Consider the following 22,758-nt stretch of genomic DNA (forward strand, 5'->3'; position numbering starts at 1 on the left):
TTTTAAGCATTTATCAACATGTTGATCATGATATCAAACATTAAGCATTCATGATACACATCATATGCAATACATCATGTACATCATTATCATAAGTAATGCATTTATCATTACAAATTTATGAATATTTTATGCATTCATATCATCACATAAAGAATATCAAGAAGAATTAGTTGGGTGATGAGATAAACATTTCATGAATACAAGGAATTGCATAAAGATCATATCACGAAAGATTTAAACATGTGAATACCAAAAGACATGATTTCTTTTTGAAAAACCTCCTCATAAATAATCGAAAGAAAATCTTAGGAGATCGATTAAACAAAAAATCTTGATTCATAATAAAATTTCATGTATTGAATATCGAGAAATCAAGATGATGATTAAAAAAAAATATATATCACAAGTTATATTCAAGAGAAAAATCATCATTCATTTTGTCAAATCAACAATTCTTGGGTATGCATGATATCAAAACATGGTTTCAAATCTTCAACATATAACATGCATAAATTCAAAAATCGTAGGGAGAAGGGAAGAATTCAAAGGTATAAAGATTTCAACCATCTCATAAACAAATGAAGGATCAAGTCATGAATCGAAAATTCCATGAATCATTTCAACAAATCTCCTTTTAAATAATCGAGATGATCATCAAGGGAAATCTCATGTTATTCCAAGAAATCAATATCATGATTTTGATAAAACTCATCTCAAATTCAAATCACCAAAATCATTTTTATGGTTCACAAAATTCATAACATAAGTAGATTCATGATTTCATTGATAATATATTTTTTCTTTTTTAAGTATTTCATTTTAAGTGATTGATTTCATGTTAGCATGTTTTTTCATTTATGTTAAATAAAAACATACATCAACGTTTAGGATCGAAAAATGAATTTCATCATAAAACCATCAAGATCAATAAATCACAAAAATCAAGAGAATCCAAAAATGAAATTTAACACTTTCATGCATTCGGACATGGTTTTGCCATATGTTTTTCAAATACACTCATGAAAATAACACATGCTTATCATTATGTATAACTTAAAATCTCATGCATAAAATTGATAATCATGGTATCAAAATGTTTAATATTACATCATTATGCATTTCTTCAAATATGATTTTATCAAAATCGAGAAATAACAATGGAAATCAACATGATACACATTATTACTTCTTAACCACATATAGCAAGATTTCATATTTTCAATCAAAATCATTTTATTTGTTTATCATAAAATATATATTTTTCATTATTATTTTCAAAATTACAAGCATGATCATATTCTTGCATTTTTAATTTTTTTTAAAATATAATTTTCAAGAAAAATAATTATTCTAAAAAAGAAAATACATCATGGAAAACATCAAGTAATTTCAAAATAAATTAAGGGGGTTTCGATTACCTCATCATTGAATGTCATTAAGGCATAGTTTGCCACCTCGCCTTTATTGATTTTCTCCTTGTCTTCAGAGGAGCTCGATTCATCCCACTTTGTGTTCTTCTTCTTGCGTTCAAAGCAAATAGTTCCGTTCTTTTTGTTCTTAAATTTTAGTTTCTTTATTCTTTTAAATTTCTTAGTGAGTAGTTCTTGTTCACCATCACTTGAGCTTATGCTCGAGTGGTCTTCAAATGTTCTATGTCCCAAATCCTTCCTATTCTTTGGAAGGTTGTTTTGTTCATTATGTGCATTGTGCACCATTTTATATGTTATCAATGAACCAATTAGTTCTTCAAGTGGAAAAATATTTAAATCTTTTGTTTCTGGTATTGCCGTTACTTTTGATTCCCAAGCTTTAAAAGTGATCTTAAAACTTTACTAACAAGTTCAAAATTTGAGAAACATTTGCCAAGCGCTTTTAAACCGCTTTTAAACTTTACTAACAAGGGGGAGATTGTTGAATCTCGTATTTTGATGATGAAACTACTTAATATATGTTTATGATTTAATCTACGTTTTGAGTGACACAGGATGCTTCGATCAGGATGAGACAATTAAAGTAGGAAAATCATGTTGTGCCGGAGGAACATGTTAGAAGATTGGATGTCGGGCCAGTGGATCGGTCGACGTATCGACAGAAGGCTTCAGGCCGTGGACTCGGGCATCGGGCCAAGAAGAGCGGGTATTGTGCCAAGGATATCGGAGTTGCGGAGTCAACTAGCCGATTGGGCAATAGATTGCAGGAGAGGATGATGCGCTGAAGAATCGGACGAAGCGTCGAGGGACCAATGACATGCCAGACAACTTGGTTAATTGCTTAGGATTAATTGTCTCAATCGAAGTTTTGTTTTAAGTGTGTAGGATTAACTACGATGAAAGTAAGATATGCAGTAGGAGTTACGACGGAATCAAGACAATGATCATGTTGTGTAACATCCCCTATTTTTTAAAATTTAGTAAAATATTTGTTTGTAAAAATAAGGATTATTTAATAATTATTTTATATTAAATGATATTATATTAAAGGTTTATGGCTAGGGACCTAAGAGTAAATATTAGAAGTTTGATATAATTTATGAAAGATTCAGATTTAAGTTAAAAAAAAAGAAAAAAAAATATAGTGAACATGTGTCACTAACTAACCTAAGGTTGGTGCCGCTTATCTTTGCTCTAAAGATGACACCTAGCCCCTTTCATGCATGCATGACACCTTGCAACTTTTGCATGAGCTAAAAGCTAAATAATTAGATGAAGGGTTAAAGAAAACAAACCTGAAGAGTTGCAGCCAACGTGAGTTTGAGAGAAGAAGAAGAAGAAGAAGAAGAAGAAGAAGAAGAAGAAGAAGAGGAGCTTGAGGTTTTTCATCAATTTTCTCATATTTGGGATTCAAATAATTTTAAGGCAAGTGTTCTAACCCTATCCCACAGTAACCTTAATCTCTGTTTCCATTTTTATTCTGTAAAATTTGAAAGATTTCAACTAAGAACCAGACCTTCTTTCGTTTTGATATGAAGCTATGAATCTGTAATTTTTCGGTAATCTGACCTCTATGCCATGTTTTGATCATAACATTTTGTAATAAACTCTGATTTAGACAAAACCTGTTCCATTTGAAAGTAGACAAGAAAATCTTTATTTTGATATAAAGATCGAATGATTTGGAGTTTAAATCCCTACTAAGACTTTTGTTTAAATTAACCCTACAGATTCTGCAAAACAGAGACTGAAATTTCTGACCTCTTGTTGCTTAACTACTTATAACTTTCTATTGTGAACTCAGATTCATACAAAGTATGTTTTATTCGAAGCAACTCAAAATTCTTTCTGTATATACCTGATTTGAAATTTTTGGAGTACAATTGCTAACTGAAACATCTGCTTTCAGACCCTATGGATTCAGTAAAACAAAGCTAATATTTTCAGACCTTTCACTACGAAATTATCTGTAACTCCCTGTTGTAAATTCCAAATCTTGTAAAACTTAATTTGCCTAAAACTAAATTGACAAATCTTTCTAATGACACCTATTTTTTATATATTGGAGCATAATTGGTTATCCAAATAGTTTATACAATGTTCCTATCAAATTCTGCCAGCATCGAGCTTTGGTCGATTTCGGCTTTCCTTGTTACTTCCCTTTGGAAATCAGTTTTGGCCAAAAACTCTTACTTCAGTTAAGCTTTACATTATTACCTTAAATTCCTGTATATTTTTGTCCTTTATTTATTTGTATATCCGCAGCTATCATCTAAAGTTCATGTTTGCATTATAATGATTCGGCACATGCATCCCATTGTTCCGCATTTTGCTTTCGATATGTGCCTCTTCCAATTTCATTTCTTTGGACATTGAATTTATCTAACTTTCTTATTTTAATTGAGCTATATGTGATTTCTTGAAATCCTTGTATGCACTTGCTTTTGTTTCCTTTCAAATCTAAATACATTTGTGAAAGATTATGTTTGTATCGTATTGACTCGAAAGGCATATGTACATTTTGTTGTACCGCATATGCTTCCAATATATGCTAATTTCATTATTCATACTGTCCCTTTGTACTCTCGTGTTTGTGGGATAAATGTGAACCTTTGCTAGAAATGGTAAAGGGAGTTATGCTTAGAGCCCGCGATGCTCTGCCGGCCCCCTATGACTTCACTTAGATGTGGGTGGATGGAGCTCCCAGACGTGGGAGACTTATGTTTGTTGGTCATTCAGAAATGGATGGACCATATTATGTTATGATCCCACTTCACCTTCTATGTGTTTGATTTGATATCCAAAGCTTTGGTTATGTTTCTATGCATGCTTTGGATAAGAATGAAATGAATGCATCGTCATGTGACAATTGAGCTTCTATTCATGTTTTGTTCTTTGATATATTTCTGAAATGTTATAAGTCTTTGTTATACCTTGAAAACTACCATATGTCATCGATATGCTCTTTATGCCAATGATATGCTCCAATTACCTTTCCTCGATTGTATGAATAAAACGTGCTTCGAACGATATGATATTGTAATTCTGCATTTAAACAAAACATGCTACTGTTTCATCTTGTATCTCTGCTTTGTATTTTGATACCTCATTTGTTTGAAAACTGTCCTCTTTGCTATGGATATATTAGTCATTTGCTGAGCTTTATATGCTCACCCCGTTGCTATATAAATTTTTCAAGATAGCTTATCGCTCACTAAAATGTGTAAATTGGGTTGAGGTAGTGGAAGACTAGAAGATTTTGGGGCAAATATTTTGTACTTGATAGGTTGATGTTGTATAAGTTCTTTTTGCGAGTAATGAAATATTAATGACAAATCTAGATTGATGTATATTGTAAATATTTGAAAAGTACCTCTTATGTTAGAATTTTGGAAATGTTAAGTCTAAACTGTGTACTGATATAAACATGTAGTACATGTTGGTTTTGTGATTGCATTAATTACCGCGCTTATGGATTTATGATATAGTTATGGTTTAGTTAAGTTACTTTTGGATTTTAAGAATCTTATAGTGACATGATGTATGATTATAAACTGCACAGGTTTTGTGAATTGTGGATTGTAGAGATGAATGACTTGAATGTTTTTCTTAGTGACCTCAAATGTGTGATTGGATCCTGGATTGTTTGTTGAATTATAATATTATCAATCTTGAGTTAGATTCACACCTCCTGAATGAGAACTAAATTCGGGGGGGGCGTGACAGAGTGGTATCAGAGCATTGTTTGAGGATCACTAAAATATTTGATATACTGACGTGCAAAATATATCGAGGTCTAGTGAACCATAGTGATCGGTAGAAATTTTCTTTGATGCATTTTAGGAATCTAGGATGACGAGGACATTTAGTCCTCTTACTTCACCTGCTTTTGATTAATTAAGTACGATAAAAAGGGTTGATCGGGGATATTAAATCAGAGTGGCGCGGTAGAAGCGTGGTGAACCTAATACATTGGTAGTAGAAAAATGGATGATACGATTGGAGAAGATATTTGATGCTTGAAATTATTTTGATGATCAAAAGAATTTCTGAAGATCAAGGACAGGAATAGAAAGGACAAGTTTACCAAAAAAAGAAAAAAAAAGATTAGAAATGAATCTGAATGTGATAATAAGAGGGTCAAGACATCATCGATTTGAAAAGGGAAGTTACCACAAAAGATTCAATCATGTGTATGATGCAAGTTAAATTATGAAATAAGTTTGTATTTGTAGGTGACTGGAGCCTATTTTGCTTATAAAAATTTGGATCATAAAATGAAAGACTGCCCTTTGGACAAGAAGAAAGAATCACTGCCGCATAAATCATCAGCCCATGTCAGAGTGTATGTTATCACGGAATATGATTCTAAAGCTTATGAATTAGTGGTCGAAGGTACTATTCAAGGTTCTGAAAGAATGCAAATATTTGTTTGACCATGTGACTCATCTATGATTTGATTTACAATATTTTGCTTATCACATGGGCATTCAACCTAAATCACTGGATTATATGCTATATGTAAATACGGCTATTGGGGATTGTTTGATAACAAACTCGATCTGGTTATCTTGTTTGATTTCTATTGGAGAACATGAACTTCTTGCTGATTTGATTCTCCTAGATATTTGGAGTTTTGATATTATACTAAGTATGAATTGACTATCTTCCAATCATACCAGTATAGATTGTTATACAAAATGATCACTTTTTGCATATTAGATCATCCCATCTTTTATTTTGAGAGTATTGGGCATGATTTACCTCCTTGCCTGATGTATTTCCAAATGACTTACTAGGTTTACCTCCAGATAGAAAGGGTGAATTACTATTGATTTGGTCCCCGGAACAACCCCAATATCTAAGCCTCCTTACGGAATGACACTACTTGAGCTAGAGGAATTGAAAAAGGAACTACAAGAACTATTAGATAAGGATTTCATTCGACTCAGTGTTCACCGTGGGGTGCTCCGGTGCTATTAGTTAAGAAGAAGGATGGAACATTAAGGCTTTGTATTGATTATAGACAATTAAATCAGGTGACCATCAAAAAAAAAGTATCCCCTACCTAGAATTGATGATTTGTTTGATCAATTGTAGGGTACACAAGTATTCTCCAAGATTGATTTAAGGTCAGGTTACTATCAGTTGAAGATCATGAAGGAGGATATTCCAAAAATAGCTTTTAGAAATCGATATGGTCACTATGAATTCTTAATGATGCCTTTTGGTTTAACTAATGCCCCTGCAGCTTTTATGGAACCTGTTGTTAAGTGGGAAGTACCAACAAACGTGACAGAAGTTAGAAGCTTCTTGGGCATGACGGGTTATTATAGGAGATTTGTGGAGGGATTTTCTTGAATCACTCAATCTCTCGCCAAACTCACTCAAAAGAATGTGAAATTTGTATGGGGTAATGATTGTGAGCAAAGTTTTCAAGAGTTAAAAAGGAGATTGACTAGTGCCCCTATTCTCACTGTTCCAAGTGGTGATGAGGGATTTATGGTTTACACTGATGCCTCAAGAAAGGGCCTTGGATGTGTTTTGATGCAAGAAAGGAAAGTGATTGCTTATGCTTCTAGACAACTAAAGAGTTATGAACTGAATTATCCAACTCATGATTTGGAATTGGCAGCAATTGTTTTTGCTCTAAAGATTTGGAGGCATTACTTGTATGGACGAACATTTGAAATCTTTACTGATCATAAGAGTTTAAAGTATATTTTTACTCAAAAAGAGTTAAACATGAGACAACGGAGATGGATAGAACTTTTAAAGGATTATGATTGTACCATTCGTTATCACCCGGGTAAAGCTAATGTTGTAGCATAGGCCCTTAGTAGAAAATCTACAAGTTTTATAGCGACTTTGGTTGTGAAGCAATGGAAGTTATTAGAAGAGAATTATGATTTGAATGTTGAGAAAAGGGCAAGACTCAATGATATTAATGGCCTCCATCCAAGTGCAATCTGATCTCATTCAACAAATTAAAGGAGGACAACTACGTGATCGGCGCTTGATCTGCTTAAGGAATGAAGTAGAAAAGGGATTGAAACTGAATTTTCGAGTTTCAGAGGATGGCCTATTGAGATTAGGGAATAGAATATATGTTCCAAATGACTTAGATATCAAAAATCAAATCCTGAGAGATGGTCATAATTCAAAGTACACCATGCATCCTGGTAGCACTAAGATGTATAGAGATCTCCAAAGTCATTATTGGTGAGAAGGCATGAAGAAGGATATTGCAATATACGTTTCAAAGTGTTTGACTTGTCAGCAAATCAAAGCAGAACACCAAAGACCTGGAGGTTTGTTGCAACCTTTAGATATTCCTGAATGGAAATGTGAATGTATTGCCATGGACTTTATTTCAGGACTACCCCGAACTTCTAGAAAGCATGATGCTATTTGGGTTATCATTGATAGGTTAACGAAATCTGCACATTTCCTACCGATCAATATGACTTATTCTTTTGATAGGCTTGCAGATTTATATATATATATGAAATAGTAAGACTTCATGGTATTCCAAAGGAGATAATCTCTGACAGAGACTCCAGATTTCTATCTAGATTTTGGAGAAGGTTATAGGAATCTATTAGCACTAAAGTCAAGTTTAGCATTGCTTATCACCCTCAAATTGATGGTCAATCAGAAAGAACCATTCAAACACTTGAGGATTTGCTTCGAGCCTATGTTATGGATTGGAAAGGTGAATGGGATAAAGATATCTCTCTTATTGAGTTCACTTACAATAATAATTATCATTCAAATATTCAGATGGCTCCTTATGAAGCTTTATATGGGCGAAAGTGCAGGACGCCTATATGTTGGGAAGAAATTGGCGATAGAAAGTTATTAGCACCAGAAAAAGTACAACAGACTACTGAGAAAATTCAACTTATAAGAAAAAAAGGTTAAAGACTGCTCAGAGTCGTCAAAAGAGTTATGTTGATAACAGAAGATGAAATATTGAGTTTCAAATCGGGGATTTTGTATTCCTGAATGTCTCCCCTTCTAAAGGCATTGTAAGATTTGGGAAGAAAGGAAAGTTAAACCCAAGATTTATTGGACCTTTTGAGATTCTTGAGAGGGTTGGTTCTATCGCTTACAGGATTGGCTTGACACCATCATTGTGTCATATCCATGATATGTTTCATGTTTCAATGATCAGAAAGTATATACCTGATCCCTCTCATATCATTAAGTATGAGTCGATGGTGATTGATAAAGACTTGTCTTATGTAGAAGAGCCCACTTAGATTGTTGATAAAAAAGAAAAGATCTTAAGGAATTAGGTTATCCCTCTAGTTAAAGTGATCTGGAGATATCATTCTGGAGAGGAAACAACTTGGGAGCTTGAGAAAGAAATGATGAAATCTTATCCTCATCTTTTCGTCGAATGAGGTATGATAAATTTAGAGGACTAAATTTTGTTTTTAAGGAGGGGAGAGTGTAACATCCCCTATTTTTTAAAATTTAGTAAAAGGTTTGTTTGTAAAAATAAGGATTATTTAATAATTATTTTATATTAAATGATATTATATTAAAGGTTTATGGCTAGGGACCTAAGAGTAAATATTAGAAGTTTGATATAATTTATGAAAGATTCAGATTTAAGTTAAAAAAAAAAGAAAAAAAAAATATAGTGGACATGTGTCACTAACTAACCTAAGGTTGGTGCCACTTATCTTTGCTCTAAAGATGACACCTAGCCCCTTTCATGCATGCATGACACCTCGCAACTTTTGCATTAGCCAAAAGTTAAATAATTAGATGAAGGGTTAAAGAAAACAAAACTGAAGAGTTGCAGCCAACGTGAGTTTGAGAGAAGAAGAAGAAGAAGAAGAAGAAGAAGAAGAAGAAGAGGAGCTTGAGGTTTTTCATCAATTTTCTCACATTTGGGATTCAAATAATTTTAAGGCAAGTGTTCTAACCCTATCCCATAGTAACCTTAATCTCTGTTTCCATTTTTATTCTGTAAAATTTGAAAGATTTCAACTGAGAACCAGACCTTCTTTCGTTTTGATATAAAGCTATGAATCTGTAATTTTTCGGTAATCTGACCTCTATGCAATGTTTTGATCATAACATTTTGTAATAAACTCTGATTTAGAAAAAACCTATTCCATTTGAAAGTAGACAAGAAAATATTTATTCTGATATAAAGATCAAATGATTTGGAGTTTAAATGCCTACTAAGACTTCTATTTAAATTAACCCTACAGATTTTGCAAAACAGGGACTGAAATTTCTGACCTCTTGTTGCTTAACTACTTATAACTTTCTGTTGTGAACTTAGATTCATACAAAGTATGTTTTATTTGAAGCTAGACTCAAAATGCTTTATGTATATACCTGATTTGATATTTTTGGAGTACAATTGCTAACTGAAACATCTACTTTCATCGACCCTATGGATTCAGTAAAACAGAGCTAATATTTTTAGACCTTTCGCTACGAAATTATCTGTAACTCCCTGTTGTAAATTCCAAATCTTGTAAAACTTAATTTAACTAAAACTAGATTGACAAAGCTTTCGAATGACACCTATTTTGTATAAATTGGAGTATAATTGGTTATCCAAATAGTTCATACAATGTTCCTATCAAATTCTGCCAAAATCGAGCTTTGGTCAATTTCTGCTTTCCTTGTTACTTCCCTTTAGAAATCGATTTTGGCAAAAAACTCTTACTTCAGTTAAGCTTTACATGTTTGCATCATAATGATTCGGCACATGCATCCCATTGTACCGTATTTTGCTTTCGATATGTGCCTCTTCCAATTTCATTTCTTTGGACATTGAATTTATCTAACTTTCTTATTTCAATTGAGCTATATGTGATTTCTTGAAATCCTTTTATGCCCTTGCTTTTATTTCCTTTCAAATCTAAATACATTTGTGAAAGATTATGTTTGTATCGTATTGACTCGAAAGGCATATGTACATTTCGTTGTTCCGCATGTGCTTCCAATATATGCTAATTTCATTATTCATACTGTCCCTTTGTACTCTGGTGTTTGTGGGATAAATGTGAACCTTTGCCTGAAATGGTAAAGGGAGTTATGCTTAGAGCCCGCGATGCTCTACCGGCCCCCTATGACTTCACTTAGACGTGGGTGGATGGAGCTCCCAGACGTGGGTGGATGGTCATATTATGTTATGATCCCACTTCACCTTCTATGTGTTTGATATGATATCCAAAGCTTTGGCTATGTTTCTATGCATGCTTTGGATAAGAATGAAATGAATGCATCGTCATGTGACAATTGAGCTTCTATTCATATTTTGTTCTTTGATATATTTCTGAAATGTTATAAGTCTTTGTTATACCTTGAAAACTACCATATGTCATCGATATGCTCCTTATGCCAATGATATGCTCTAATTACCTTTCCTCGATTGTATGAATAAAACGTGCTTCGAACGATATGATATTGTAATTCTGCATTCAAACAAAACATGCTACTGTTTCATCCTATATCTCTACTTTGTATTTTGATACCTCATTTGTTTGAAAACTGTCCTCTTTGCTATGGATATGTTAGTCATTTGCTGAGATTTATATGCTCACCCCGTTGCTATATAAATTTTTCAGGATAGCTTATCGCTCACTAAAATGTGTAAATTGGGTTGAGGCAGTGGAAGACTAGAAGATTTTGGGGCAAATATTTTGTACTTGATAGGTTGATGTTGTATAAGTTCTTTTTGCGAGTAATGAAATATCAATGACAAATCTAGATTGATGTATATTGTAAATATTTGAAAAGTACCTCTTATGTTAGAATTTTGGAAATGTTAAGTCTAAACTGTGTACTGATATAAATATGTAGTACATGTTGGTTTTGTGATTGCATTAATTACCGCGCTTATGGATTTATGATATAGTTATGGTTTAGTTAAGTTGCTTTTGGATTTTAAGAATCTTATAGTGACATGATGTATGATTATAAACTGCACAGGTTTTGTGAATTGTGGATTGTAGAGATGAATGACTTGAATGTTTTTCTTAGTGACCTCAAATGTGTGATTGGATCCTGGATTGTTTGTTGAATTATAATATTATCAATCTTGAGTTAGATTCACACCTCCTGAATGAGAACTAAATTCGAGGGGGGGGGCGTTACACGTTGGGAGTTCGAGAGTTCGACGGAATTTCGGACAATCGTCAGAGGTTCTGCGAGAACAAATCCGAGAAGTCCATGAGCTTGCCAAAGAAGCTCGTCGGAACTCGCCAAGTGGATCATCGCAAGTCTAGGAGTTTGCTGGAAGTCTGCAGGAGCATCATCGAGGGTTCATCGGATGATCGACGGAAGTTCGCCGGAAGCTCGCTAGAAGAAGCGATTGACGCACCGGAGCAAGTTGCAGTAAATGTCTTAGGAGATATCGTAGTTAGCACAATGATTAAGTTGGAAATGGGAGGTGATCCCATTAACTTAATCTTGGGACAATTGGGCCCCTGAAAAACCCAAATTGGGCCGAATGGATCAACCCATTCGGACCCTGATTTCTGCTAGGCAGTTGAACCACCCCAGCCAAGCGGTGGCATCGCCAGGGCTTAGTCTCCGAGCGAGACTAGGCGATGCAACCGCCCCTGACAAGAGGTGGCACCGCTTGAGCTCGGTCTTTGAGCTCTAGTAGGAGGTGCAACCGTCTCAGTCAGGCGGTGGGATCGTCTAAGCTCGGTCTTCGAGCTCTGACAAGAGGTGCAACTACCCCTGACAGGAGGTGGCACCACCCAGAGGCTCAGTCTTCGAGCTCTGCTAGGCGGTGCAACCGCCAGATCCCGAAATTCCGAGAATTGATAGTTTTGAGCTCCAAATTCAAATTGGGTTGGGGCCTATAAATACCTTACCCTTTCAACATTGAAAGGGCACCCAGAAACCACCAAAATTCTGATTTTACTTTATGATTTTTAGAGCTCAAAAGTGTTGTATGAGTTGAAAGTTCTTCTTCCTCTTTTCTTCCAAGTTCTAATCTGATAAGAGAGGAAAGAAAATTCTATAAGGGTTGTCTCCTAAGCCCGTCAAAAGGAGTAAAACTGTAAAAGGGTGGTTGGCCTTCGCCTATTGAAGGAAGGCCTCTAGTGGATGTTGGTGACCTCGTCGGAGGAGGAAGCCAAAAGTGGATGTAGGTCAAGATTGACCGAACCACTCTAAATCTCGGTTTGCATTTACTTTGAGCATCTTATCTTTACTGCAAACCTCCTCAAAAGCTTACTGTCTTCTGCGCATATACGATCGTGTTTCAAGCTCTGCATTTTCCGAATCGGCGTTTAGACGTGAATCATTTTTATCGTACGAACATCATATTTCAGTTTGCATTTACGTTCTGATTTCTGTCATAACTGCAAATTGCCTTTATATCTTTGCTTTAACTGCATCTTGCTTGGTTACAAGTTAAAGTGATTTATGAATCGGATTTTCTACCGAAATCGCTCTTATCGTACGAACGTAATTTTAATCGTCGAAAGTTTTCTGCTGCACTAATTCACCCCCCCCCCCCCCTCTTAGTGCTCTTGATCCTAACAATTGGTATCAGAGCCGAGAGAAATGGCTCTTCATGGCTTTCAAGAGGGCTTATCGGTTGTTCGTCCACTATTGTTTAACGGATTGGATTACACTTATTGGAAAACTCGAATGAGAGTTTTCTTGATTTCTATGAATTTTGATTTATGGAATATCGTTGAAAACGGTTTTCAACTTCCCTCTAAACCGATGAACGAATGGTTGGATTTGGAGAAGAAGTATTTTTCTTTAAACGCAAAGGCTCTGAATGCCTTATTTTGCGCTTTGGACAAAAATGAGTTCAATCGGATTTCTACGTGCGAAACGACTTTTGACATTTGGCGAACACTTGAAATCACGCACGAGGGAACCAGTAGAGTCAAAGACTCGAAAGTTAACATTTTATTGCATGAATTTGAGCTTTTTCGAATGCAACCAAGCGAGACTATAGGCGACATGTACACCCGTTTCATGGATGTCATCAATAGTTTAAGAGCTCTTGGAAAATATTTTTCGGATTTTGAACTGGTAAACAAGATTTTGCGTTCTCTTTCTAAGAAGTGGGATTCAAAAGTAACCGCAATATAAGAAGCTAAAAACATAAACAACTTACCACTTGAAGTACTAATTGGTTCGTTGATGACATATGAAATGGTGCACAATGAACATGATGAACATGATGAACAAAATCACCTTCCAAAGAACAGGAAGGATTTGGAACTACAAACAAATGAATACCACTCGAGCGATGACTCAAATGATGAGGACAATGATGAACTTGAAATTCGAACACTAAATCTTAATAAGTTTATTAAACAAAAATCTAAAATAAATAATAAACTTGAACGAAGGAAGAGGCCAAAGAAGAAGAACACAAAGTGGGATGAATCGAGCTCCTCCGAAGACGAGGAGAAAATCAAGAAAGGCGAGGTGGCAAACTACGCCTTAACTGCTTTCAATGATGAGGTAATCGAAATCCCCCTAATTTATTTTGAAATTACTTGATGCTCTCATGATGTATTTTCTTTTTTAGTTTAGAATTAATTTTCTTAAAAATTACATGTTTAAAAAAAAAAATTATGATCATGCTTAGTAATTTCGAAAATGATAATATTGCACATTTTATGATAAACAAATAAAATGATTTTGATTGAAAATATGAAATCATGATTAAGAAGTAATAATGTGTATTACGTTGATTTCCATTTTGATTAAAAAAAAAATCATGTTTGATTTGAAGAAATGCATAATGATGTAATATTAAATATTTTGATTAACAATTTTATGCATGAGATTTTAAGCATGTGTTATTTTCGTGAGTGTATTTGAAAACCTATGGCAAAAATGTGCTCGAATGCATGAACTTGTTAAGATTATTTTTCAGACTTTCTTGATTCAATGTTCAAATCACTTAATTGCCATGATAATTTTACACTATTACATGCCTTAATAACATGTTGGAAATTATGTGTTTTGGATACAAAAAATTTTATGATCATGAGCATGTTTTATCTTCATGATTGAACTTGAAAATCTATAGCAAAACCTTGTCCGAATGCATGAAAGTGTTAAATTTTATTTTCGGATTTTCTTGATCATAATAGTTCATTTTTGAGAATCTATTGATCTTGATGGTTTTATGATGAAATTCATTTTTTGATCCTAAACGTTGATGCATGTTTAACATAAATGAAAAAGCATGCTAACATGAAATCAATCACTTAAAATAAAATACTTAAAAAAGGGAAAAATATATTATCAATGAAATCATGAATCTACTTATGTTACGAATTTTGTGAACCATAAAAATGATTTTTGGTGATTTGAATTTGAATGAGTTTTATCCAAAATCATGATCTTGGTTCCGTGATATTTACAAATTAAGATTTATTATGAATCAAAATTTTTTCATTAATCGTTCTCCTAAGATTTTCTTTTGATTAATTATGGAGTAGGTTTTTCAAAAAGAAATCATGTCTTTTGGTATTCACATGTTCTAATCTTTTATGATATGATTTTTATGCAATTCTTTGTATTCATGAAATGTTTATCTCATCATCTAATAATTCTTCTTGATATTCCTTATGTGATGATAAGAATACATGAAATATTCATTAATTTGTTTTGATGTATACAAATAAGAAGTTTCGATCATGTATGGTTGAATGTAATTTGACAAATTTGGTACCATCATGTTGCAAAATAAATTATGATTAGGAATCATGCATTAATGATGATTGTATATTTTATGATTTGGCATGATGCAAGCAATGATGAAATATTCATGAATTTGAAATGATGCATGCAATACTTATGACAATGATGTACATAATGTATTGCATATGATATGTATCATGAATGTTTTAAATGATGAATGTTTGGTATTATGATCAACATGTTGATAAATGCTTAAAAATTTTAATGTTTAAGTATCATGTATGATATACCCATTAATGATGATTGATTTATTTTTCGGTATCATGCATGAAAAATAAGGTTTTTGAAATTGTGTATGTTTTAATTTGAATATATAATGATGCACAAATAAAATTGATACTTACCTTTGTCATAATCTGAAAATTGAAAAAAGGGTCTTCCCTTCTTTTTGACAATGACAAAGGGGGAGCAAGAATTTCTAGCGTGGACATCATGAAAAGAGGCAAACTAGCTAGCTTACACAATTCAAGATGAAAGCAAAAATTACACTCCTCTAAAGAGAAGATGCAAATGTAACACTTGCCAAATTGTTTGCTTGCCTCATGTAAAACGTTATCTCTTGCTAGTTTGGCATTTTGCTAGCTTGCACTTTGCAAAGAAAGCAAAAATGACACTTCTCAAAAGAGAAGAAAGAGCTTGTTATCTTGAACATCACAAGCTTGCCAAACAAAAATTGCAAAAGTGCTATCTTGCCTATCTCAAGAAGCAAAACATGCAACTTGCACATTGCAATAGGAAGCAAGAATCATAAGTTTACACAAGAAAGCTATCTTGCATTTGCTTTCGAAATTTTTGCTAGCTTGTATGTAGTAAAACTTACATATCGTAAAAATTGCTAGCTTGTAGTATAAAGAGAAGCAAATAGTTGCTATCTCAAGAAAATTAAACATGCTAAACTTACACCTTGCAATGGAAGCAAAATTGCGAGCTCAAACATTGCAAAGAAAGCAAAAATTTGCTAGCTTGCAACTTGCATATTTCAAGAAGTAGGAGTTGCCTTCTTGAACATCTCTAAATTGCTAGCTTGCAAGTTCTAAAATGTTGCAACATTGCTAGCTTGCATGTTCTAAAAGTGCTATCTTGTATGCTGTAAAACTTGCATATCTAAAACTTGATAGCTTGAATGTTCTAAGCATGATGTAACATTTGCTAAATTTTCTGGCTTCAAAACAGCATGATGATAAAACTTAATATTATGTTTTTCATACAATAAGTTAAACTAATATTCCAAACACAAGAATAGTTGGACTTCTCCTTTTTGTTGATGACAAAGAGGGAGAAGTATGATGTTATGCATAAGTTTATGCATAAGTTCATGATGACGTGTTGCAAGTATTCATGATGAATATTGCAATGACTTGAATTCAGTTTGAATTCAAGATTCTATCAATATGGCATATTGATAGGGGGAGTTTGTTTAAACTCCGGGAGTTAAGTTTAACTCCGTCATCAAGTGGTTGTCATCATCAAAAAGGGGGAGATTGTTGAATCTCGTATTTTGATGATGAAACTACTTGATATATGTTTATGAATTAATCTGCGTTTTGAGTGACGTAGGATGCTTCGATCAGGATGAGACAATTAAAGTAGGAAAATCATGTTGTGCCGAAGGAACATGTCAAAAGATTGGACGTCGGACCAGTGGATCGGTCGACGTATCGACAGAAGGCTTCGGGCCGTGGACTCGGGCATCCGGCCAAGAAGAGCGGGTATTGTGCCAAGGATATCGGCGTTGCGGAGTCAACTGGCTGATTGGGCAATAGGCTGGAGGAGAGGATGATGCGCCGAAGAATCGGACGAAGCGTCGAGGGACCAATGACATGCCGGACAACTTGGTTAATTGCTTAGGATTAATTGTCTCAATCGAAGTTTTGTTTTAAGTGTGCATGATTAACTACGATGAAAGTAAGATATGCAGTAGGAGTTGCGCTGAAATTAAGACAATGATCACGTTGGGAGTTCGAGAGTTTGACGGAAGTTCGGACAGTCGTCGGAGGTTCTACTGGAACAAATCCGAGAAGTCCATGAGCTTGCCAAAGAAGCTCGTCGGAACTCGCCAAGTGGATCGTCGCAAGTCTAGGAGTTTGCCGGAAGTCCGTAGGAGCATCACCGAGGGTTCATCGGATGATCGACGGAAGTTCGCTGGAAGCTCGCCGGAAGAAGCGATTGACGCACCGGAGCAAGTTGCAGTAAATGTCTTAGGAAATATCGTAGTTAGCACAATGATTAAGTTGGAAATGGGAGGTGATCCCATTAACTTAATCTTGGGGCAATTGGGCCCTTAAAAAACCCAAATTGGGCTGAATGGATCAACCTATTCGGACCCTGATTTCTGCCAGGCGGTTGAATCGGCCCAGCCAGGCGGTGGCACCGCCTGGGCTCAGTCTCCGAGCGAGACTGGGCGGTGCAACCGCCCCTGATAGGAGGTGGCACCGCTTGAGCTCGGTCTTCGAGCTCTAGCAGGAGGTGCAACCGCCTCAGTCAGGCGGTGGCACCGCTTGAGCTCCAAATTCAAATTGGGTTGGGGCCTATAAATACCCCACCCTTTCAGCACTGAAAGGGCACCCAGAAACCACCGAAATTCTGATTTTACTTTGTGATTTTTAGAGCTCGAAAGTGTTGTATAAGTTGAAAGTTCTTCTTCCTCTTTTCTTCCAAGTTCTAATCTGATAAGAGAGGAAAGAAAATTCTATAAGGGTTGTCTCCTAAGCCCATCAAAAGGAGTGAAACTATAAAAGGATGGTTGGCCTTCGCCTTTTGAAGGAAGGCCTCTAGTGGACGTCGGTGATCTCGTCGGAGAAGGAAGCCAAAAGTGGATGTAGGTCAAGATTGATCGAACCACTCTAAATCTCGGTTTGCATTTACTTTGAGCATCTTATCTTTACTGCAAACCTCCTCAAAAGCTTACTACCTTCTACGCATGTACGATCATGTTTCAAGCTCTGCATTTTTCGAATCGGCGTTTAGACGTAAATCGTTTTTATCGTACGAACATCATATTTCAGTTTGCGTTTACGTTCTGATTTCTATCATAACTCTAAATTGCCTTTTTATCTTTGCTTTAACTGCATCTTGCTTGGTTACAAGTTAAAGTGATTTATGAATCGGATTTTCTACCGAAATCGCTCTTATCGTACGAATGCGATTTTAATCGTCGAAAGTTTTATGCTGCACTCATTCACCCCCCCCCTCTTAGTGCTCTTGATCCTAGCATACATGTCAACAATGGTTTCGCTTGGCTTAATTCAAAAAAGCTCAAAATCATACAATAAAATGTTAACTTTCGAGTCTTTGACTCTACTAGTTCTCTCGTGCGTGATTTCAAGTGTTCGCCAAATATCAAAAGTCGTTTCACACGTAGAAATCCGATTGAACTCATTTTTGTCCAAAGCGCAAAATAAGGCATTCATAGCCTTTGCGTTTAAAGAAAAATACTTCTTCTCCAAGTCTGACCATTTGTTCATCGGTTTAGAGGGAAGTTGAAAATCGTTTTCAACAATATTCCATAAATCCAAATTCATAGAAATCAAGAAAACTCTCATTTGAGTTTTCCAATAAGTGTAGTCCAATCCGTTAAACAACGGTGGACGAACAACCGATAAGCCCTCTTGAAAGCCATGAAGAGCCATTTCTCTCGGGTGTAAATCCGAAATGAGAAATACCGGGCTCTGATACCAATTGTTAGGATCAAGAGCACTAAGAGGTGGGGGGGGTGAATTAGTGCAGCGGAAAACTTTCAACATTTAAAACTGCATTTGTACGATGAAATCGTTTCTGACGTAAAACCGTTTTCGAATACCTAACTTGAAAGCGAGTTCGTAAATGAGTGCAGGAAAAGTAATGAGGAAGTAAAGCACATATGGAGGTTTGTAGTATGGTAAGCAACAAGAATAAATGCAAACCAGAGAAGACAAGAGTTTATAGTGGTTCGGTCAATCGTGACCTACATCCACTCCTCCAATTCCTCTTTTGTCGAGGCCCCCGGCATCCACTAACGATCTTCCTTTACTAGGTGAAGATCAATCTCCTTCTTACACCCCTCTTCTCCTTTTATTGGGTTTAGGAGACAACCCTTACAAGCACTCACTCTCCTCTCTTAAACAAAATTCCAACACTTAAGCTAGAGGAGGGAAATTCTAGAAATTGCAACAGCGTTTTCTCTCTTTTAATCTTTCTATGCTTGTGTGTTTTACCCAGGGATGGGAGGGGTATTTATAGGCTCCAAACTAGTTTGAATTCCGAGCTCAAAACTGTCATCTCCTGGAATTCCGAGGTCTGGCGATTGCACCGGCTGACTTGGGCGGTTGCACCGCCTGGCAGAGCTCGGAGACTGAGCCTCTAGGCGGTGCCACTTCTTGTTAGGGGCGGTTGCACTGCTTGGCAGAGCTTGGAGATTGATCCTCTAGGCGGTGCCACCGATTGACAAGGGCGGTTGCACCGCCTGGCAGAGCTTGGAGACCGAGCTCAAGTGGTTCCACCGCCTGTGAAGGGCAGTTGCATTGCCTAGTCTCGCTCGGAGACTTAGCCCAAGCGGTGCCACCGCCTAACTGCAGTGGTTGCACCGCCTAGTCTCGCTCGAAGACTGAGCCCAAGCGGTGCCACCACTTGACCTGGGCGGTTGCACCACCCAGCTTTCCTAGGAGACCATCTCCTAGGCGGTGCCACCACCGACCCTAGTGGTGCCACCACCTGGTAGGAATTCTGGTCCGAATGGGTTGATCCATTCGGCCCAATTTGGGTTTGTCAAGGGCCCAATTGCCCCCAGATTAAGTTAATGGGTTCACCTCCCATTCCTAACTTAATCTATATGCTAACTACGACATTTCTTAAGACATTTACTACAACTTGCTCCGGTGCATCAATCGCTTCTTCCGATGAGCTTCCGGCGAACATCCGACGAACCTTCGGCGATGCTTCGACGGACTTCCGATAAACTACTGGACTTGCGACAATCCGCTTGGCGAGTTCCAACGAGCTTCTTTTGGCAAGCTCCTGGACTTCTCGGATTTGTTCCCGTAGAACCTCCGACGACTGTCCGGACTTCCGTCGAACTCTCGAACTCCCAACGTGATCATAGTCTTGACTCCGGCGCAACTCCTACTACATGTCTTTCTTCCATCGTAGTTAATTCTGCACATGTAAAAGAAAACTTCGATCGAGACAATTAATCCTAAGCAATTAACCAAGTTGTCCGGCATGTTATTGGTCCCTCGAAGCTTTGTCCGATTCTTCGGCGCATCGTCCTCTCCTGCGGCCTATTGCCCAATCGGCCAGTTAACTCTACAACTCCGATATCCTTAGCATAATACCCACTCTTCTTGGCCCGATGCCCGAGTCCATGGCCCGAAGCCTTTTGTTGATACGTCGACCGATCCATCGTCCTGACGTCCAATCTTTTGACATGTTCCTCCGGCACAACATGATTTTCCTGCTTTAATTGTCTCATCATGATCGAAGCATCCTACGTCACTCAAAACGTAAATTAAATCATAAATATATATCAAGTGGTTGCATCATCAAAATACGAGATTCAATAGGCTTGACAGCACTATGCCCGGTATATGATCTATTGGGTGTTAAATGGATAAGGGATTATAGATACATCGTATCTAAGGATAGATAGGTCCAATAGATTCGATTCCCCTATATCATTTGGGGACTCTGGCATAGTAGCCTAGTATATTCATAGCTGATGAGTCGAGTGAATTATTATGGGGATAATAATTCATAGAGTCAAGAGGAGTTCTGATAGATATGACTCACGGCTAGCTTGATATTAGGCCTAGAGGGTCACATATGTATGGTAGGTGTTGCTACGAGTAGAGGTTCAGATATGAGATATCCGTTGGAGCCATATCTTATTGCGTATCTAATAAACTCCAGAATTATTTTATCCTATGAATGAGATCCAATAAGAGATTTTTGGATAGAGACCTACTAATCTAAGAGGTTTGGGTATTTATATAGAGTTCTAGTACCCAATATGGTAGGATTCATTAAGGTAAATTGATAGGGGGCCTCTATAAATAGGAGGAAACCAAAGGACCATGGGCTAGATTCTTTTTGCTCCCACCTCCTATTCTCTTCTCTCCCTTTCCTCCTTAACCAACATCCCCTATTTGGAGTGTGTGGATAGCAAGAAGGGGCAGCCCCTCCTTGATTGCGTGGTGCGTGCAGCAAGAATGATATTGCAGCGATTTGAGGAGCATCTTCGCAGCCCCTACCATGTGGATCACCGCTCGATTGGAGGACGGTTAACCTCCTTCATCTGCTCTCATAGATCTATAGGTTTTTAGGGGTATACGATCTCCCTAGATAACATAATATCTCTTGTATGGATGGTTTTTCAATTTTATGGGTTTTTACGCACCAATCCTTACACGACAATAAAACCTTATTTTTCTATGAGAATTCTGAGATTTTATTTTCTATTCTTCGCTACACATGTGATGTCACCCTAGATTTTCTAATAGTGGTTCTACACATATAAGCGATGGTACCTCTTGTGAGCTAGAAAATATGAATTATATATTTTCAAAAATCCCGTCGGTAATATTGATAGTGTTAGTAGTAGTGCTAGTTATAGGTGCCCTGCAAGCCAATCACATGAATAATGACATATGTGATATGACATGCACTCTTTTTTGTTATTATATTATTTAGTATTTTATCACTTTATATTACTTGTTGAATGAAATATATATAGTGATGTCCATGGATCTGTGTAATGGGAATCGTATTGTGATGAGATCACGATAATGAAACCGATTTACCTTTAAGCATAGATCCTAAATAATTCTGATTATAGGTTACTCAAGAGGGACATAGAGATAACTGGATAGATTGGATATACCCGTCCATATGATGGAGGCAGCTGGTCTCTTAGCTGCTCATGTGGGGACACTAGGGATACAGTGCAGGTGCTCATTAGAGAATGAGTCACTGATTGATCCGCTCACGGAATGTTGGATGGTTGATGATGCCTTATTATTATATAACAATTTCGTAATCCCAATAGTATTTTTGGTCCTTAGACATGAGACACCAAGAATGTCCTATATGAGTATTCCACTCTTTGATACCAAACTTATAGGCTTGAAAGTTCTAGATCTAGCATAGTCAGTTATCAGGAGTAGTAGCCAACCTTATGAGGGCTATTGAGTGTTAATAGAGGATCATCTGATCTCAGAGTTATGAGAGGAATATCCCATGCGTTCTCGCTTAGACAAATCCCTAACCAGGGTCATTCAGATTGAAAGAGAAAGAGTTATTTGGGAGAATCTGATTAGAGTAAGACTCGAGTAGAAACTGAATGGGCCTGACAGCACTATAGGAAAATTTAGGGGTGACATCACATATGCAGCGGAAGAATAAAAAATAGAAACCCCAAATTTCCCAAAGAGGTGTTCATCGTCATGCGTAGATTAGTGTGCAAAATAAAAAAACTAAAAATCATACGTGCGATATTTATGTTACCTAGGGAGATTGTATATCCCTGAATCCCTATAGATCTATAGGAGAAGATGAAGGAGGTCAAGCATCCTCTCTAGCAATAATCTATATAGTAGGGCTACGATGATGCTCCTCGAATTGCTGC

Source organism: Musa acuminata, chromosome BXJ3-1, assembly GCF_036884655.1.
Source record: "Musa acuminata AAA Group cultivar baxijiao chromosome BXJ3-1, Cavendish_Baxijiao_AAA, whole genome shotgun sequence".
Lineage (NCBI taxonomy): Eukaryota > Viridiplantae > Streptophyta > Magnoliopsida > Zingiberales > Musaceae > Musa > Musa acuminata.